We start from the raw sequence: 15,135 nt of genomic DNA on the forward strand, positions 1-15,135 counted from the left end.
ATAATCGAGCAGTTACTAATGCGAAAATCGCTTTCGTACTTTCGTTTCTTCCGGTACGACCTACTTTGTATATATGTGCGTGGAAACGCGTTTGACACGCGGGGAAGTGTTTTAGATTTTCGTGGTACGAGTGACGCGATCGGATTGCCCACTTGTAAAATCGAGAACCGGTTTGGCTCATTACGCCGCCCTCTTGCACGTCTCCTTCGACGGGAGTTCACGCCAATATACGGACGATATATCCGGTGCAGATCGATAGTCGTGTGTTCAAGTTATCTTTTATGCGCGATGAGTGAATACCCATCGCAGAATTTCCGTATCTATTTTAATCGCGCTTAATAATAAGAGATATTGAGAGAACGTTTTAGACTCTGATAGCTGAAGCAATATTCTTTGAACATTAAATTTCGAGTTAATTTCAACGGTTGAATTTAAATTCTCATTTGAATCTCTTTGTGTATTTTAAATGAAAAGTATGGCGATCACATTTTCTCCATTTTTGTTTTTAAATATCAAATTAGAAATAAACCATTATTTTTTAAAATAAAATTATGCGCAGCGCAGAAACCTATATTCAACATTTTTATAATTTCAATTGGAAATAAAAACAATTTGACCCGTTCAAATCCGCTCACATAAGAGGCTTTTTTCATTTTACGATGTCTTGGAGAAAATGTAGAATAAGAATTTTTTTCCCACATCTCTGTCAAATAGAATATCTTGTTAAAAACAAAAACAAAAAAAGAGATACACCACATTGCCTCGACTTTCCCTTGCACCAGTTCGGCCTAACGATATATAGTGAAAGTTTCTATAACGTGACAGGAGAGAATGCACAAGGGTTGACCGTGGAGAGGGTTAAAGATCGATTCGCGTCCGGTGGTGAACGGCATCACTATTTCGACTTGACGGGAGTAGAGAGGAGGCTGTTGCGAAGAATACGAATTACTCGTGACAAAATAAATCGATGAGACTTTGTGAAACTTGGCGACACGTGACTCGCGTGTCAAGCACAAGACCCGTGTGCTCGAAAGCGAAGTTGGGGCCCGGCCGAATATAGATCGAATGTTCGATCACTTCTGCTCCATTAGTCGATCAGTGTCACGCGTCGGGAACACGCGGAGATTACTTTTGCTCGCTACCATCATTTCACGGGCCGAATTCTCGATACGTGCTTTCTCTCGGTACGGATGGATCAAAAGCGAAATATTATTCATAAAAGGAATAAAGAGAACGGGACGAATATATTTCATCTTCGTAGCGAACGAAATATATTTCGCTTATAGTCTCTTCTCAATCGTCTTTCTCTCTATTTATCTACCTCTCTTGTATGAGACTTACATTTTGCTGTAATAAACTTCTCGTCAATTATGCACGCATCTCACATCGATAAACCGGTATTCTGCTAACCGGATAAACATACATAAAATGCTGCTATCTTAATAGAATATCAGCCTAAGACGCCTCTTTTTTAAGAGCAATAGTAAATTAAATAGATAGATAAATCCACGAGAAAGGAAACACGTACATCTTGCTCGCAAGAAACTTGCCACAACTCTGGATAAATGGCAATTTATCTAACTGCCATTAGTTGAATACACCTAATGGATAGAGGCCCATAAACTTGATTCTCGCCGGCGGTTTCGCTCATAATTTCGTTTCCTTCGCACAGTGTCGTGCACGAAAGTAAAATTCATACGTGCATCGATGCGCCATGTATAAGTCGCGTGTCCATTTCCGGTCATCGATACCATAAAAATTTGTGCTATTCTTCTTGCGGACAATGCTCCGCGATCAATATTCACGACGATGACTTAGAAAGCGGACAGACGTGTAGCGTGAACGCGATATGTACGACTGATGTGCCATTAATCATCATGTATATGTCTGTAGTTCATGTTTCCTATTCTTAATCACTCCATGCATTTCCAGCGTTACGGACTCTCGCGAAATCGATGTGCTCTGTTCTCATCATGCATCTAGACATTAATAATGCGAAGATGTTAATACATATTTATTAATTGCTGTACGTATATTATTTTATGCAAATATTAATATTAGAAATATTAATAAATATTTATTAGTCTATTGTAATTATTTATAATTATGTCTGCATCATATACAACAATGCAAAATTACAACAATGTAGTAACACAGAATTGTTAGAATTATTTAATTCACGTGATAAAAGTTAGACGTTTTCAATTATTTCAACTTTATCCGATATGAAAAAGAAACAGGCGATATATACTATAGTTGTCTGCAAGTATGTATACGTTTGTACCAGTTGGCAGTGGCTTAGTTCGACCTTTCATACGGAACAAATTAATAGTTGGTGTAAGCCGGCTGCTTGTTGCGGGGATGCTAACGTAGCTTGGTTATCGAACTTCTAGGTAAGCAAGATATCGAGTTCGCAACAATTACCGCTCTTGCATGAAAGTCCTGTGATATCATACCGTTCCGCAACTCCCAACGCGGAATGATGTTTGACGTTTTCGAGCCCGCGCGCGAATTATGTACTTCAACCTGTACCGCGCGCCACGCGCAAACTTCTCCGATATATTCCTGGTCATATCTATTCGAAAATAGATGTAGAGGGAAATGGGAATGTGAAATAAACATGAGGCCACAATTCGGATTATGTATCAAGTATCAACGCCGTTTTCCCTTCTATCGTTCTCCTCCTAATTCAAAACTATCGTAAGTCTTTGCTATCTTACTGAAGAGAGTACTAATAAGAGACTAATAAGAGTCGGTAAATAAATACACCAATCGTGTGTAAAAAAAATTCTGTTTAATAATAATAATATTATCTACCCTTGTTGAAGATGATCGACGAAAGCAAAAGTATTGAAGAGGATTTTTTTACACAAAATAAGTTTCATTCTTTTCCGACTTTTTAAATGCGATATTCTCGTGTACGAATAACGTTCGACGTCTGATTTTTTTTTTTTTTTTTTTTTCAATCTCCATGGCACAATTCGAGACTTTCGTTCTGTTAAGATACAGCACGTGCGATCGCACTGAACGCGGCTTAGTCCGGCCAATGAAAATGGCACGTCGCGAGCATCGTAAAAGCATCCCACGTGCCGGTAAAAGCACACGCGGGCCGATCGTTAGGAAAGCGACCGATCGGGCCAGCGGCTACAGACTTCGAAAGTGAGGCCTCGATCACGTCTCGTTCGACGCTGGCTCGCACGTAGACCCGCGCCCGAGCTTTGTTTTCGTCCTCTTTATTTTTTTTTCTTTTTCTTTTTCTTTTTCTTTTTCTTTTTCGTCCTCCGACACGACGGACGATGCGATTCGAATCCCAAGCAAAATTTCCGCGCGGGCGAATCCTTCCAGGCCAAGTTTCGCGGCCAGGCCGTAGCGAAATTCCCGATGTAATTGAAAGATGTTTTCCCCCTTCGGATTTCCTCGTACGAAAATACGGGAGCATTAATCGTTTAACGGACGGTACGGTGGTTTTGGAGGGAGCTATATTGGCCGCGATATTGCGTTATAAACGAGAAAACTTTCCGGACAAACTAGATTCTAGATGGAGAGAAGCATGCAAACCATAGATATAATATTTTAAAAAATTCTCCGGAATAAATGCTTGAACGCGATATGAGTTTGATTGAAAAAAATCCTGTTATAAAACCTATACTTAATACCGTGTGAAATTTCTAATCTGTCTCATTGAAATTTATGACGCGCTTAATTGAACTTGCACTATATGTAATGTGCACGGTATATTTGTTAGGTTCAGGAAGCGCAATCTCTGGTATCTTTTAAAATCATCTAATTGATGTGTTCGCGTGCGTCGAAGATAACGACGAGTTTCGACACGAAGCCGCAATATCGTGCATAAATAGAGCGAGACGCCGCGATGCACCGATAAGGGAGAGAGACACACGAAATATATATTTAATTCTTCAGGCGCTGTGAAGTAGCGGTTTCATCATTGGAGACTGCTTCTTCCCATAATTTAATTTCGCTTATTCTCTCTTTCTCCTTCCCTCTCTTTCCTCTGTCTCTCGCTCTCTCTCTCTTTCTCTCTCTTGTGGGAATTTATCGATTTTCTGCAGTTGTAGTTTCACCATCGCGAAACGTAGTTAACGCCGAGTGAATCCTTAATCGTGATCGCGAATAGGAAAAGCCAATTTGAGCCGAGAGCGACGGAAACCGCGGTTTCCCTGCCGATAAAGGGGCGAAATGAAAAACGCGCCATATAAAGAAATCCGCGTGAGTGCTCTTTTGTGAGATTACTTTGCGATCAGCTGACGCGGAGCGAGCGAATGACACTTGCCGGCGCGTGTCTTCCATTCGGAAAATCTCACGGCGCACGTTAGAGACATCGCAGTCGCGATTACTGAATTAATTTTCTAATTGCAATCACACATTTATTAGCGACGAACGGGAGAGCGAAATCTCGTTGCATCGAGCGATTCGCGATGCAAGAGATGCGACGTCGACGCGCGTGTTTCCCTCAGGGTATTCCCACGTTCCTCGTCCTAATTCCGGGCGCGCCTGAATTTCGAAGGTAAACAGACTCTAAACCGTTGACCGTGTGTTAAAAGGATTTACATTTCTTTTAGAAAGGCGCGACTGCGTGTATACCTCGCTTAATGTGAAACGCGCCCACGAAAGATTTTCGCTCGATTTTTCCCCTCGAAGTTTAAGTCAACTTTGCACAGCGGAAATTTCCGTAGATATAATCGAAAATATTATCTTACGCGTCAATTGGAGTACTGTCGCCGTTCTGTTTCCATGTTTAATTTCCGGTGCGGAGGTCCCGCGTCAAACAGAAAGCGCGACGAACCGTTCGGTTCGTTTCAAAACGAGCACCACGACTACTACCCTGACTGCTACAGGGTAGTAGGGCGAAAGAGAGAATAAAAGAAAGGCGCGTCGAACGAGCAGAAAATTCGCGATTGGTTAACCTACTTCGCCAGAGAACGAATCCTGGAGATCTCTTCCTTACGATTTTACGTGGCGAGACCACGATCCAACTTTCGTAGCGATATTGTGCGCGCTTCCGACTGTGCGGGGATTTAGACAGCTTCCGCCCGAGCGGTAGCGAAAGTTAAGAAATTACATTCCGATCGAGTTTACGGAGACGACATCGCAAAAGTGGACGAAATAATATATCTTTGAAAGCTTAAAATATAAAATATAACATAGCAATGTATTTTATCAGCTAATTGTTTTATGAATCTTAATAATTGAGAAAACAATCGATTTTTCAGTTTATCGAAAATTACAATTTTATCAAGTTTTATTCGCCAACTTTCATTCTGCAGCTTTCAGATCTCGATTCAACGAAGGAGGGGGATGATGCACCTGTCGGGGGTTGCGGTAGCGGGTGTCTCGCGTCGTGGGACCAGCGAGTCTACCGCGTCGCATCGTGACGGAAAAGGAGAGAGCGACCCAGCAAACGTGTGAAAGGAAGAGACAGAGAGAGAGAGAGAGAGAGAGAGAGAAAGTGCGCGCGAGAGAGATACGTGGGGGCGAGAGAGAGGTCGCGATTGGTTAAGCCGCTCTCGGAAAAGCCCGCCTGGCTGCTCGACCGGCCGGCACTTTGCTCAGTTCTCCACCGCGCTCCGTGTGAAGCGGAGCTTTCGAGATACCTTCTCGTCCTCCCTCTCACTCTCGTCGTGATTCGCGTCGCGGGATCGATCTCCTTGATCTCTTGGGATCTTTGTCGCGAGAGCACCTAACCAGGTCGCGCGTCCGCGAGGAAATCACAAAGGTCGCAGCCCTCTGTGATCGACGATCCAGATTCCTCCTGGGAAAGAATCGCGCGGGACAACAGCGGGCTGAAGGCGGGGTGAAGAAAAAGGACGACGATGTGCGAGAGAAGGCTGCTGTGAGTGCTCTGGGACAAGAAGATTTCAAGTAAACCGAGAGCGAGATACCGAGAGGACTACCCTCGAGAGGAGGTGCGTCTCCGGGAACGAGCGTGATTCAGGATAATCGCGGTGAGTACCTGCATTATGGCATTATTGCATCACTATCGTGCGATGGTCCAACAGACTTGGAATCAAAATATTTTTTAACCTTTTTTATTTCGCGCGATTTTTGGGTCTCTGGGCGGGTTAATAATTATTTTTAGTGTCACGAAGTTGCACCGATAATTGCATTTGTTAATATTCCCGCATGTTACAGCCAACATAATTTGCATAAACTGTAATTCCTTGTTCCGTGTAAAGCATAATTTTTTAAATTTAATTCTCTTCGTTATATACACATGTTCGTAAGCAAAACATGTTTTTTGCAAAACTGTTGCGCAAAACACGATTTATGTAGAAAAAAAAAAAAAAAAAAAACAAATAGTGGATGTACCCCAGATTTTTATTCTGAGGTTTTGTATTTTTTCATTATCGAGTGTCTTGTTATGAATTTTTTTCGAATAAAATGGTTTATACAATAAGCGGCTAGGTGTATTACATGTTCTTTAGATCTCTCTTTGAATTAAAGAACACAACTGAAATAGACTGCATTACAAGTACAATACAAAGCGGCCAAAGCAGGTAACGAAGCGCAGTCGGCGCTCGTTATAAACTCGCATGATGTTCTCTGTGTTCAGATAAGGGATGATAGGGGAAAATTAAGGAAACCTCTGCGCTTACTATTCTGTAGCTTTGTCGAGACTACGTGCTTCTAATTTAAGTGCACGGCCGTGTTCTCTCGAGCGTGAAGTATGAAGCTTAACGCTAAAGAGAATCTGACGTTTATTCAGCGGCGTAGCTTTCGGTGAAATTCTAGCTGAAAATATCCAAAGAGAGAATTATATACATAAATCTTAACTTGCCCACAAACCTTTCGCCTTAAATCATTAATTACCTCAAAAAGTTCTAATCATATTCATATTAAATTAATCAAAGAATATATTATAAAGTCATAATCATAAACGTATATTATTAAATACACCACATCCTGTATAATTATGTGTGAAAAAAAAAAAAAAAAAAAAATGTTAAAATATCAGACGTTGCTCGTCGCAGAATTAAAGACACTGTTCGTTTTAATAAGGCACAAGTACGCTCGACTAACAGGTTTCGCGCGAAGAAGGTTCAAAGAAACCCTTACTCCCACTTAGCATATAGGTCACGACCTTTCGTACATTTCCTCCGCACAAACTCGTCGTTTCGTAAATGACGCCGCGTTATATACTTTGTCGGTCTCGGGGGGAGAAGGTTCGATCCATTTCTTAATTCGGATTTTGCGCTATTCGTAGATTGCTTGGCGGAATTCGAATCGATTCGTGAGAGGAGAGAAGAAACTTTGGCAGGGCACTCTCTTCGATGGGTGTCTGGTGTGGATTTTATTAAACGAAGAAAGATATTACACACACGACGTACTTTTTGCATATGATATGTTGCTTTTAACGAGCTTCAAGATAGGTTTAATTGGTCGCACGTGATAGGATGGCTTTTCCGTGACTTTGTCGATTTTTTCCAGCGAAAATCTTGCGGATGAAGTGTTATTCCTCGTCGCCGGGAAAACTTTGCTCGGAAAATTGAGATCGCTGAGTCAGTATCAACGGACGGTTTTACATTAATCCCATCATTTTCCCCGTCATTTCTCCCGGCATATCGAGGACATATTTAACGCGAACGACTCATTATAATATAATTTAGGGCACGGTCTTTTTTTTTTTTTTTTATGGATCAGATATTGTAATATATATACAAATTACGTGGAGAAAAGAATCAAGCGTTAAAAGAAAACCGTTCAAAGTTAAATTTTAATGAATAATTTTAGCTGAGCGACACGCTATTATAAAAGCGACAGTCTTTAAAACTCGATATTCCTGCGCATTTTTCCATTAAAAGACGTAATGATTGAAATGAAAATTTTCATACAAACGATATATATATATATATATATATATATATATATATACACACACACATATATATTACGATAACAAAGAATCTAATCGATAGAGCGAACTACTATGATTTTCGCTCTGGTGGAAAATTTTACATCGATCGCGACGTGCGGTCAGTCAAGACAATAGAACGATATGGAATTCGGGAACCCAAAACGATGTGTAACTAGCTACGGAATTCTAGTTATCCTGTATTCAGACCGAAACACCACCCGCGTTGCGTTTCTAGATTTGCGGTTCCATTCTCACCCGTGCATCCTTAATCGGTTCGGTTTGTGGGTCTATTGATTTCTGGCGTTAACCGGCGATCCCGAATTCAGAACGCGAAATCGCCGCTTGATTGGCATTAATCATGGTCGCGAATGCATTCGCCTAGACTACAAGTAGTCCTCCTACTATACCTTCGTACGTATGTATATACGGTGCATAATTGTGTTGTTTGGTGCAATTTGTTCTTGAAACTACAGTAGAACTCTCGTTAAAGTAAGACAAAACTTGTGGCGAAAGTGTAGCATTTTTTAACGTTAATTAAAGTTTACGATAGAAAGAAACTTCAACGTATTCAGAATTATATATGCAAAACATGAAAAATTAAATTACTAACTATCGAAGTAAAAGGGTATTAAATATAAACGTGCTTCTCGAGTATAATTATTCATTGTAAGTTTGAAATTATATCACGCGCACAAATAATCGTAAGACAAATTGAATTTTAGATTAAATAGGCTGAGACAAATATAGAAGATTACATCAAATACAAAAAGATGGACAAAAAAAAATTGCAAATATTTAATTCAATCTCTAAGACAAACAATCGGCATTGAAATATCGAAAAAAAAAAAAAAGAAAGAAAAACAATTCAAGTAGTATCTTGAATTTTTTTCTATACGTAAAAAATCCTTTTAACGGGACAAATATTTTCCGTTGCATACGTGTTGTCTATACTCGTTGCACCGAATTATTCGAAGAATTCTGCGTTAAGGAACACTATTCCACCGGTAGTCTACGTTCAGCTTAAAGATCGGCGGCTTTGTGTTGCGGTAATGTTGGAAACTTTGCGTGGACCAAGTTTTCGCCATAAGTACTCGCCCCCCAATCTTGTCGGCGTATATCTTGGATATCCAGGACGCTTTTGTACGCAGCAGCTTTCTCGCGCTTTTGTTCTTCCGTGTTACGTGTACCTGTGTATCTCGCTGCGAGAGGACGATCGTGTTACTAAACTCTGCTGTTTACACGTTGTTAAAATTCGAAAGGGCAAAGGGAAAGGGGAAAGGGGAAGGGGGGGATATCCTTTCACGGATAGGATCGTGCGCGCGACACGATGACGCAACTAGGTCGCGGGTACCATTTTTCGGCACCGCCGTAGCTGCAGGCACCACCCTCTCCCGCCACCCTTTGTATCCAATCCTGCCACCGGCTTCTTGCGCGCATCCGAAATTGCATCTGTTTCATCGGCATTCAGGAAGAGCGCCAAAGTTCGGTCTCGTCCGGATCGCCTCGCGAGACTCAACCCCATTCTGCAGGAATCCATCCGCCGTTATGCGAAGGATATGCAGTCGATCACGCGGAATATCAAAAGAGTTCTCTCGCCGGCAGGCGAGGATTTTCAGGCTTTTACGATGCGGCCGGCTGACGTTTATGCGGATATCCGGATATGCGGCACGTTAACAATCCATGCATTTTCCGACGTTATTTCTCGTAAAACCGCCACTCGCGTATTCGGTGAATAAAAGAACAAAGTCAGAAATAGCGGAAGAGATACATATATGTGATTGATTGAAAAATCATACTTTCATATTCTTGACTTATTAAAGATTAGTATTAACCCATATTCCGTACTGATGGATCATTTTTTTGTCTGTGATTTTTCTAACAATGTCAATTGCTCGAAAACAAATAATCATAAAATAATATATTTAAGTAAATTATTTTTCAAATTTATTATTTTAGTCTTTATTTAGAATGTTTAAAGAAGGTATATACATTTTTTTCAGATTTTTCAAAACACTTTTACATATTAATAACTTATCGAAAATATGCTGACCCACCTGTACAGTTGGAAGGTGCCAAAAATAACAATACGGAGTAAGGGTTAAGCGATTTTTTATATCGACAATTTTTTATATCGAGGAATGAACAGAGAAAGAACATATTTCGAGGCTTCCCAGAGTAAAAAAGAGAAAAGGTCCGAATTTTAATGGGATTACAATTTGAAATTTTTAATTGCAAAACGCAATCAATTAAATATTTGCGCAGTTTTATGACGTGAAATATGAATTATAAAATTACTACATATATATATTGGCGTACTCGATATATTTCGTTAAACTTCTCTGTTTGCTAGTTAAACGAAAAGGCAAAGCAGCAAGGGCATGCAATCTGCCGTTGTGTCGTGAAATATTCCATAAGCGTTCTCGAAAATTTCATATATATAAGCGCGATATCGTTTATTCGACCGCGAAATTGCCCCTCAACTTTCGTCACTTTCCTTCAAAAAGCAGGATTGATCATCGCACCGATGCATATTGCGGGTTTTATTAGTCGGCTGTCTGGCGAATTTGAAATGTACCACTCGCTCAAGAGACTTCAGAGAGAGAGAGGCCAGCTTGTGAATTTTAATTAAAAACCATGCGTGATAAAGGATGATAAAATGTAGCTCGCGTATCGCGAGCGTAAAAAGCGGACGGAAAGCACGATATTATTATTGACAGTGCTATATTTCTACAGTCACGAGGTTAATTATGTTTGATGAACTATGTGCGCAATCCACTCTTTTGCGTCCGTTATTATTGCGCTTACGAACAAACTTGGGTGGTTGAGAAACACATTTTTCGAAGCGCAGGAAAATTCAATGTTTACATTTTTACGAGCCATATCATCATATTATATTCATGCATTTATACGTTATACACAAACGTAATTTTTTAGATTTATATTCTAATCATATTCCCTATATACAATGTCTTATACTAAAATTATTTTTCCGCTACTCGCTCCTTTTATTTTGACTTTTCGAGATGTATTCAAAGATTTTTTTTTTTTTTTTTTTAATGTATCGTATAAATATTACATCTTGTGTATATTTTGAAAAATAATATATCACCGAGATACATCTTCCGATTGCACGACATCGCGATTCCAAGCCGCATCTCCTCTCATGTGCCATCATCAAGAGTTATCGAAGTATATCCAAACTCGTTGCTATACACAAAGTACGTATAATGTATCTTTATCAACACACATACATATATTACATACGGATATTACGCGATATATACGTATACGATCAAAGACCGTTCTCGACTTAATGTACGGTGTCCCATAAGATACATGTATCTCCCTTTACAACCAGGAAGCGGGTACGATCCTTTTACACCCGGCGATATTCATAAATCTAACAGGGTGACTGTGCAAGAGAAGAAAGAGAAAAAAGAGAAGGAAAAGGAGGATGCTTGGTTCGTCGTTGTCTCGTATCTCTTTACGTGTACCCCCCTCCCCTTGCTCGTTCCTCGCATTTATTATCATTTTCCGACTGGTGATAACTCGCGAGCGTTGAGATCCTCGATACGGATTCGCGATGTCGTCGTCATCCCCTGTGTGACGAGCGAGTGGCGAATCCCGTGAAGGGTAATACGATTGGGATTGGAGCGTCTCGTGATGTTATCAGAGATAGGAAGCTTTTTCCCGATGGCAGAAATTTTCAGAATTATATGATATATCGTTTTTTCGACCGCGCGAAAGCTACGAGCAAACTCGCTCATTTTCCACTGAGTTGTATTTACCGTACAGTGTTTCTTTTTTTTTTTTTTCCTACGTTTATGTACTACGTGCTCGTCTATTTGCACTCCGCTTAATCAATTTTTTTTATCGTTTTACATACATAAAACGTTATTCGTGCGATTAACGTGATGCGAGAGGAAGAGGGAGATGATTCTTTTTGTAGCAAGTTGCTTTTTTCAAAAATACTGATTGTGAGAGATATTGTACGTGCAATTATTTACACATATAATATAAATTATAAAGTCATGCTTTGTTTGTATATAAAAAGTTATAAAACGTTCGTTTACTGACAATTTGTAATATTTATATAGCAATACATTGTAAATGTCCGAAATGTTACCTCTTTTCCTTCACTTAATTGTCGTAATTACAATTAGTAAATTATGTCAATAATCGCTATGTCAACATAAATGCTCAAGTATAATCAATATTCCACTCCTGGACTTAATTTCGTCATTAAGATATTACCGTTCAATACAGAGTTTAACTTTTGACATTTAAGCCCTTTAGAATTAGAAATATAAAAGCGATATTTTTTCTCTCTCTCTCTCTCTCTCTCTCTCTCTCTCTCTCATTTTGCATTTTGAGCACGAATCTATTACACTTATAGTCTTATTCGCAATTTGATAAAATTAATATTTAAAAAGCGATAATTACGTTCGTTCCGAATGAGTTAATAGATCGATGGAGCTATTCATGTATTTTTTATTCGCTCGAAGCTACCGAGCTTCTTCTCTGTAATTAATTATTCTACAATGGATATTACCTTCATTGTGTGTATTGTTACGCCGAGTATAGTAAGCTTTCTAATATCTGAAGATGATTAATGAAGGAAACGATGTTACTTTTATTTTATTCGAACAAGTCAGAATCCAGTTCGCAGATGTTCCCGCCTTATTCGAAGACGCAGTTCCGTTTGATCGGCAAACCGAAGCCAAGAGAAATTTATAGGGAGAAAGAAGCCAAATTATTCGCACGGGTGAAACATGAATGTGATCGCCCGATGTCCGCGTGAGAGATACCGTACCATCGGCTGTATTTTTCCAAGGGGCGAGAAAGATACACGACGATTACAAAATCTGATTGAAAAATGAAAAACTTTTTTCGCGGATGACAGATAATTTACTTTTCTACTATTTTGCAGCGTCAGTCCCGCACATTCGCGATTTTATCACTGTTATTACTTACCAAGACGGTCTTCGTCTTCTCAAAGAATCCCTCATTTCGAAAGCGATGAGAGTCTTCAGCATGCTAAAATTCTTCGAGACTTTACGGATGGGACTTTGGAGCGGAGCTCAATTTTTCATTTAGAAGCCAAGCTCGGCGCCGCGCATTTTCTTCTTCTTTCAATTTTTCTTTTCCACCCCCTTGTTAAACGCGGCAGCGTTTGTTGCGCGAACATAATTTCGCGGGAGCTCCTGCGGATTGTTCGGCGAGCTTCGTTCCATCGAGTTTCCCTCTTTAACGAGCAGGAGCTTTTCAGCGCCGCGAGCAAAGTCGCTACCGAGAGACAATAGTAAGTCGCGTGAGAATAGTCAGTTCGTTGAAGAATATGAACATTGTTAGGTGCTCGGATTATAAAATGGAATCTCGCTTGGTTTTACAATTCTTTATCTTGAAAGGCGCATATTTGTCATTGGCGTAAATTCTCTTAAATTCCTTACGTTGCGCTTCGTCGCTTTGCAAGGTATCGACAAATGAATGCATTTTATGTGAAAGGTATCCAAGTTACGTCCATGTGTCAAAATCGAGAGAAATGTAGACATTTAAAGTTCTCTCCAAAGAAAAGAATATACGTGTGATAAATTGCTACGTATCTTTCATCGTCAGAAATTTACAATTTAAAGATAGAAAAATAAATTGCGCTTAATAATTTTTTATTAATATTTTTCATATAATTATAAACAAAAAGAAATGAGAGAGAGAGAGAGAGAGAGAGAGAGAGATAGAGTTTCACACAATTGTCGCTAAATAATTCTGTCAGAGAGATATATCGGTTATCTTGGCAAGATAAACCGTAATATCGTGAAACATTTGCTGGATGAGAAATTATGGCCAGGTTCGACGGTCGCGCTGAAAATTTCATCCAGCACCAGTTGGGGTGACCTATTTCACAGTGACATGAAACGGCTCCGGATCGGGGTAAAAAGTGTCTTACTGCAGGGGGAGGGGGTTTAACCGCAGGGCGCGCGGAACAAAACAAGTTTAACTTTCAGGTACTATGGTTGAATTCGAGTGACGTAAGTGCTCTAACACGAGACGCTAGCGCAATAAAACTGCCATTATATTTTATTACCCGTGTGGCTCGGAAATGCAACTCTGACTCTCTTTTCCATTTTTTAGCATCTCAATGGATAAAGGAAACGGTCAGCCACGGTCGGTGGTGCAAATGGCAAAGCGCCGTCGCAAATTATTCTAGGTATTTTACAATCGAAGTGCCAGGCTTACACATTTGGCTGTATCATGGTAGAGGATTAAGCAAACCCGATAAACTGCAGAGAATTTAGTGCGCTACGCGAGTTTTTTTTTTTTTTTCCAAAGTTCTGCAGTGACGTAACGTATCAACACACATTGGTAAATTTTCCCAACTCACGAAGGCTTTTTTTTTTTTTTTTTTTTTTTTTTGAAAAAATAGTAATTTCCTAAAACTCTGATCGAGAGATCGAAATTAAATATACGTCAGATCTTTTAAACTGCAAAAGAAAATGACACGTGTTTCAGACATTTTCCTTTTTTATTACGAGGTGATTTAGATCCACACGTAACAAATACGAGTACTGTGTCACAGTCAGCAGAAACTTTGAATCACGTCGGAAGGAAACCCTTCGAGGAGCGATAGAACTCTTACCACTATATCAACTTGGAAATATCGCGTAATACGTCTCGTCATCGAGAAAATACGTTATCATCTTCCGTTCGCTATTTTCCAATCCAATTAGTGTGCCCAGTAGTCGACTGTATAGGTCTAATCATTACCGGAGATGATATTCATCACTTGAAAGGTCTTTCGAAAATAGTGATATGGCGAGTCAAGAGGCCGTCAGATCGATTTTCGAGACGGAGCCCGTGTCGAGTGTGTCGACAAAAATACGAAGACATGCAGTGTTCTTGCATTATTTATGGCAGGACTCCCCGAGTCTCTGGAGAAACTTCCGAAGCGAAGAGAAATTCTCGACTCGAGAATATCTTGGGTATCTGTTTTATTTATGTACGTCGATCGAGAGATCGATGATTGGGAGATCGGTATAAATTTTCGACAATTATTAGCTTATATTTGCGCTACAACGGATCTTTCTTGTTTTCTTTAGAAATTTTGTTATAACGAATGGAACAGGTTGGAAACGGGATGTTTGCTATAACGAAATTTGATTACGTCTCCAGGCACTGTTGATATAACGAAATTTCAATACTACAAACTCAATTTACAATTTCGACGCAGTTTGTTTGAGAGAGATTGCATTTATATTCTATACTTT

The 15,135-nt window shown here is 39.8% G+C and overlaps 1 protein-coding gene across 1 annotated transcript in view; it reads left to right on the forward strand.

The window, feature by feature from the left end:
* Window positions 1-2,136: 2,136 nt before the first annotated feature.
* LOC140670334 (uncharacterized) overlaps window positions 2,137-15,135 on the forward strand; it is a 46,384-nt gene continuing 33,385 nt past the window's right edge. Inside the window, exons 1-2 of the mRNA XM_072900896.1 lie at window positions 2,137-2,393; window positions 5,286-5,963. The gene's annotated coding sequence lies outside the window, so the exon portion shown is untranslated. The remainder of the gene's footprint in view (window positions 2,394-5,285; window positions 5,964-15,135) is intronic.

The sequence above is a fragment of the Anoplolepis gracilipes genome, chromosome 10, assembly GCF_047496725.1.
Source record: "Anoplolepis gracilipes chromosome 10, ASM4749672v1, whole genome shotgun sequence".
NCBI lineage: Eukaryota > Metazoa > Arthropoda > Insecta > Hymenoptera > Formicidae > Anoplolepis > Anoplolepis gracilipes.